We start from the raw sequence: 6,461 nt of genomic DNA on the forward strand, positions 1-6,461 counted from the left end.
CTTCTACCCGGTAAGTGCGCGACAGAGGAACGGCTGAGCTTTAGCCCGCTTAATTTAAGAGATTAAATTGTTGCTAACTCGTTTCTTGAGGGTAAGTCATTTCCAACAGCAGTATTTTGCATTTGAGAATGAAGGGATTTATGGCTATGAGCTTGCTGAAAGCAATGAGCAGCCGAAAGCTGTGGGCATCGGCACCAGCATCTGACACCAGTTCGGTCTTACGGCACGTTGCGTTAGCGGGAAGCTGGCATCAGTCACTGGAGACGTTGCGGCAGAAGGCAGCGTCCTCAAAAGGCTGGAAAACCAATTTGCACATGCGTTTCCAGGGACGTAATCAAATCAGCCAGTGGGTTCAATAAAAGGAGTAAGCAAATATTCCAGATTTGTGTGCGCTTGCAAACAAAACCTGTTGCAAGGCTCTCAGGTTTTGAGGGGGTTTTCCCCCCATAAAGCTATTTTTGGATTAAAAATGTTGCGGGCTGCTGCAGGAGGGCATTTTATATCCCCTTAAAGATGTATCTGTATCTAAGAGGAACATTTCAGGGGCGTCTGTGTGAGAGCTTAGGCTGTCACCCTTCCTTCCCATCAGAAGCTGTCCCTGTGCATATGTTATGGCCACAGAGTCCCTTTTCAGTGATTTAGCCCCCTCTCCAGGCACTGTCCCCCCTCTCTTTGCCTCTTTCCTCCTCTCTGACCTCTCTCCGGCTTTTTTTCCCAGTTTATCAAGGTTTTGTAGATGTTTCCGGCTGCTCCTCGCAGTACGAGCAGCACTGCCTATGGTGATGGACGCCGGCACGGGAAGGAGGGAGCAGAGATGAATCCCATGGGGAGAAGCTGGGAACAAGAAGCCTGGCTTTGCGGAGGATGCTGTCAGGTACGTCTGCCTTCCAACCTGAGCGAAAATGCAGTGTCTGCACCCCGAAATCCTCCTTTGTCGCCTTTCAGCCTCAAATCGGGGGTTGGTGGGCTCTGCTCAGTCCCCGGGAGCGCTGAGCATTGGTGCGTCACTCCAAATTATGCAGATTTGCTTCCCCAGCTGATTTTTGGTGGCTGCACCCTTCCCCGGGGCAGCTCTGCTGGCGCTGCCTCTCCCACGGCCATGCCACCACTGTCACGAAAGCGCCGGGGCTCAGCGGCGGGTGCTGCAAAAGAGGTGCGGGGTGACAGGGGGGTGCAGGTCCCTGGGGGGGTGACACAGATCCATGCGTGGCACGGGGTGAGGGTACACATGGCGGGTATGGGGTGCCCCATCGTGGGGTGCAGGGGTCCTGGGATGTGTGTGGACACGGGTTGAGGGGACACAGGAGAGAATGAGGTGCCCCGCAGTGGCATGTGAGGGGCCCCAGGGTGCCCACGCAGCATGGGGTGAGGGTGCGGGGTATGGGGTACACTGCTGTGGGGTGTAAGGGGTCCTACTGTGTGTGTGTGACATGGGGCAGGGGGGGTGGTTGGGGGCACGTGGGCCAGGGTGCCCTGCTGTGGGGTGGTGCGAGGAGCCCTGGGTTGCACATGTAAGGCCCTGGGGAGTGTGGGGGGGCTTGGGGTGCACAGGAGACATGGGGTGGGTGTCGGGGCAGCCTTTGGGGGGAAAGGGACAGTGGGGGGGACACGCATGTGGGTGCACGGCGGGGCAGGCAGGTCCACATCCTCCTGCCCCTGGGCACCCCGATGCTCCCCTGCACCCTCCCGGGGGGTCAGGTGCCCTTTGGGGGGCACCCGGAGCAAGTCACGCCGGGGCCATCATCCCCCAAGTGAGAACAGCTACTAGAAACCGCGTGGTGACTCTAGTCGGAGGACATGTCCTGGTTTGTGCACCCTCAGCTGCCGACAGAACAAAGGACTTTACTGATTTATTTATTTTTTCACTCTGTGGGTTTTTTTCCTCTCTAAAACACAGGAATACACCACTCTCTGAGAAGCAGTGGATAACCCCAGGCAATGCGTTCCATAGGTGGTGGTGGCAGTAAGTAATTATTTCTGATTTGGGTTCCCTTGCGTTTTGTATCATGCCCTAAAAGACCAAGCTTCAGAGGAAAAATCAGAAAAATAAGAAAGCAAAGGTACCCAATGAGTGGTTTAATGTTACAGAGCCAGCACGCACTTATTTTTTCATGGCCTTTTATGCCACTTTCACCGGCATTGCCTTTTCAGAAGGTTTTAGCGCAGAAATTATTAGATTTTAGAGAAGGTAGTGGAAAACCCACTTGCTAAACACTGGAAAGCGTCAGAGGCCGGGGGCTGTTGCCTGGCAGGATCTCCAGGCAAACAAGCCCAAAAAAAGAGAGAAAACCAACCTGGCACCCCGAGCAAATCCACTGTTTCTGGACAAGGAGGTGAGAGCCTAGCACCCCCCAAAAATCAGAGGCCAGAGCTGCCAGCCGCCCCAGCTCCTAACAGAGATGCTCTCTGCAAAGGCTGCCTTCACCAAGACTTGCACATCCGCAGCCCCAAGGGCATCGTTCTTTGGCCCTGAGCATGTATTTTTTGAGGCAGCTAAAAGCCTTGTTGGGAAGAAGGATGTTTTTAGAAAAGGCTGCTGAGGAGGAAAAGAGCCAGCTTCTCTTTGAACTCAACCAGGAGGCCCTGTCCAAACCCAGTGAGGTCTGTCAGCTTAAAACTGGAAAACCCCATAACAGGATGGATAAGAAACATGAAGCCCCAATGTTGAGTTGTTATGAAAGTCCCACCCAAGAAAATCCCAATTTCACATCCTGATATTTGCTGGAAGAAGCCCACCCTGCGGATCTCAGGAAGGTGCAGACACTAACAGTGAGATGTAGGGAGCATTCTGAGACCCTGAAAAAGTATTTTCAGATTTTGCAGGAGGAAGGTGTAAGCACCCTCTAGATCGCTGACGAGAACACACTGGGCACGGTGAAGAAAGGCAACCTTAGTACTGCCATCGTAAAGCCAGAAGCTGTTGAGACCCATGCTGAGGTGGCCATGATGTGTGAAACGGTTCGCTTCCTAAAGAATTCAGTAGCAAAAAAAGGAAGGGCAGAAAGATTTCAGAGCTTATTGTGGTTTGATTTTTCACTTCTCCCCGAGTTACTTGACTGCCAAGAGCAAATGACTTCTTTCTCATTACTGAAAGATCATTGCAGAGAGACCATGGGAAGAAAAGTTGTGCTGGCCATCACCGGTAGCCAGCTAGACCACAACCACAACTGGTTTATGGGATTGCTTGGACATTTCAAGTCAGCTGCCAGGAAAGATTTGGGGGAAATGGCTCATACCATGAGAATGATGAAGACCATTGAGCACATGAAGTTTGGCTGTGCCAGGGAAGGGCACTTGGTCCTCTCGTTGCCCGTCCACCAAATGCTGAGGAATTGGAAGAAAATTTGCCACTGTGAAATAAGGGGGACTGTGGCAGCTGACCTGCCCGGCAGCCAACGAGGGATCGGTGAGCCTCGGACCTCAGCATGCCACCTCAAACTCCTCTCTTGCCTGCTGGGGAGCAGAGCTGCACTCTGTCTTCTGCACAGATAAAGCTTTACACACTTCTACCGTCAGAGCAAAGCCACATCCAGGGAAAGCTATGCATCCTGACTCCCATTTCTTAACCATGTCCTTCCTCCCAGTCTGCCCTGGGTCCTCGGAGGACATGGCCAGCAGCAATGACAGCATGATCCAGAGGGAACCCCGCAGGTAGGCTTCAAATTTACAACACCCCCTCGGTTTTTGCACAGCTGAGGATGTGCTGTGCAGCACCTGCAGCACGCCTGGGCGGGTTTTCTCTCCACCAGGCTCGCAGCCAACATCCAGATCGCAGCGTAGCGCCGCAGGCTCCTGCTTTCATTAATTTTCTCTCGGTGAGGCTTTTCAATTTTCCCTGCCGGGGAGTCTGCTGAACATCCCCCATTGCTGCCTGGTGATTTGGCAGGCTCTGTGCCCCGCCACTCCTTTGCAGGGAAATCCGTGCCTCTTCCCGAGAGCTTGCTCTTCCAATAAACCACCTCGGGTTGATCCGAGGACGATCCTGGTTCACAGGCTGCAACAGCCGTAGGTGTGAGGTTTTGCTGGTCCTTCGCTGATGCCAGGGAGAGAATCCACCATCTTGGATCGATATCTAAGAAACTTCTTTAGTTCCTGATAAGGAGCCAAGAGAAATACTCAAGCTTTCCATTTAGGCTTTTCCTATTAAACATTTTAATGGTGGTAGGGAATCAGTAAATAGAAACATCACCTAAGTATATGCATATGTGGATATATAAACATATGTCTCCGTATACCGGGATAGAAAGGGGTTGGCAAGTAGTTACCAGATAGTCGTTTCCAATCTAAAACTTAGGATAATAATCAACTTACTAGTTAGCAAGTACATAAATAACTAGCTTAACTAGCTTGCTAGCAGCTAGTTAATGCTGTTCTCTGATTTTGCTGCAAGACTCGGGGTACGTGGTATTTCTCCCAACAGGAGTGATGTGAGACTTCCATGTTAACCCGTGGCCTTCTTTCTGATTTTGTTTCCTCGTATTAAATAACCAGGAAACCTTAAAAATTCGAAAGACATATATAAAAGTCGCTCGGCATTTGTTTTAATGCTGCATCATAACCTCCTGAGACCCAGGACGCACTTTTTTGGGTCGTTTTGGACAAGCCATGGGATGATTTTTACAGGGGGTGTTGGTCTCCCTTATGCTCTTGAAGGCACATGGCACGTGCTGTCCTTGGGAAGCTCTTGGGTGGTAAGATTTATTGTTCACTGCCACGCTGGAGGTTTCACCTTATCCCGGGGCTGTTAAGGTCTCTGCTGCAGTGCCATGAATGCAAGCAATTTGGTTAAAAATAACCTGCTGGAAACAAATGAGCAAATAAAACATACAGGTGTATGCAAATGGTTCCTGTTAGGCGTCTTTTCTGGCTGCTGAAATGGCAAACTTTTAAGAGTAGCTACAAAATTGTGTTTTATATCTATATATTGCTCCCTTTTACTTTGCTTCAGGGGTGTGATGTTCTGAATCCTTTAATTTTCTCCTTCACCTCAGGGTCAAGTCCACAAGTCCGGCTGCTTTACCAAGTGGGGATTAAGGAAACTGTGACCCGCTTTGGTGTTCTTGGTAGAACACCTGCACAGCCTGAGTAGGTCCTCAGCAATTCTCAGCTTTTTCATCTGACATGGAAAAAAACCCCACCACAACAGGGACTTCACTTATCTTATTCTGCTAAAAATCCCAGAAAAGTTTCCCACCCGTGATCTAAAATCCCAGTCCTCGCTGCCTGGGCCAGGTACTTGCAACTCAAGCCTACCCAGTGCTTTGGGCCGACTGTGAGATGAATCGAGTACCAGACTGTAAGCAAATATATTCGTTTTTATTGTTAATGTTAATTAATACTGTGCTGCGTTTGGTACATGCGCTCCATTTTTGATCACCCTTGAATAAAATGGATGGAGACTCCAGTGTCAGGGTAGCCCACCTCACAGCAAGCTCGCCCTTAACCAAGTCACGCAGCAGTGATCACTGGGGCCAGCCGCAAGCTTGGAGGAGGCACGGCCTCTGCCGATCCCTGCCACGTCTGGCACCGTGGCAGCAGCAGCCAGCTGCAGAGAATGGAGCTGGCATCTTAAAAGTCCCGGCAGAAGATTAAAACGAAGAAAAAATTCCTCCAAAATACTGCCATGACTTTGAAGTTCGATGAGCGCCCTCGTGCAAATAGGTGATTGTTGAAAGCCCCAGTCTCGGATAAAAACCTGAATTTGAACTGGGCAGCTTCAACCTTTTCCTTCATTGTTAAGTTTTCCTTCTCGGAGGATGATGCGCCTGTGCAGGAGACCACAACCACCCCAGCAGTGTCTAAGTTCCCTGTTTGAGGATTTCAGTGGCACTTGAAATCAAGCACATGCTTTGTGTTGGCCTCTTATGGGGTGCAAGCTGCGCCTACTTTGCGTGATTTATTTCTTTTCGTACCCTGTTTCGGTCACTTTGGGTGGAATAGTGACTGTCTCCTGTCTAACAGCAGCAGTGAGATGCCGCCTACCATAAACAGGCATGCACCAAAATCCCAGTGAGAAAAGAAGCAGCCTCCCGAGTCACAAGTAGCGCAGAGGCAGGAGCAGCTTCTTTCGTGACAGCGAGTTCACCTTTTCCACACACAAATCTCCGGGCCGGTCTCCGCTCGGTACCTCCAACCTTCCCCTCAGCAAACCCATAACGACAACGGGTCCCCACATTACCAGGAGTCCGCCAGGCCTCCCCGCCTCTTCACATTAAAGCCCAAAGGCGGTGACAGGGGACGGGGAGGGACGATCTCCCTGAGGGAAGGGAGACAGGAGCCCCCGCCTGGCTTTCCCTCATCCCCCCGCTTCACCCCAACCCGCCTCAAGGAAAAGGGGATCGGCCGCCTCAGGGGAACGGGTGACCGTTAACGGCTGGGCGGGGGGGGGGAGGGGGGCGTGCGCCGGAAGGGCGCCCGGCGTGGGTGTGGCCGGAAGTGCGCAGGACCGGGAGGGAGGGCGG

The sequence above is a fragment of the Haliaeetus leucocephalus genome, unplaced genomic scaffold (genome assembly GCF_000737465.1).
Source record: "Haliaeetus leucocephalus isolate CR32 unplaced genomic scaffold, Haliaeetus_leucocephalus-4.0 Scaffold484, whole genome shotgun sequence".
In the NCBI taxonomy this organism is placed as follows: Eukaryota; Metazoa; Chordata; class Aves; order Accipitriformes; family Accipitridae; genus Haliaeetus; species Haliaeetus leucocephalus.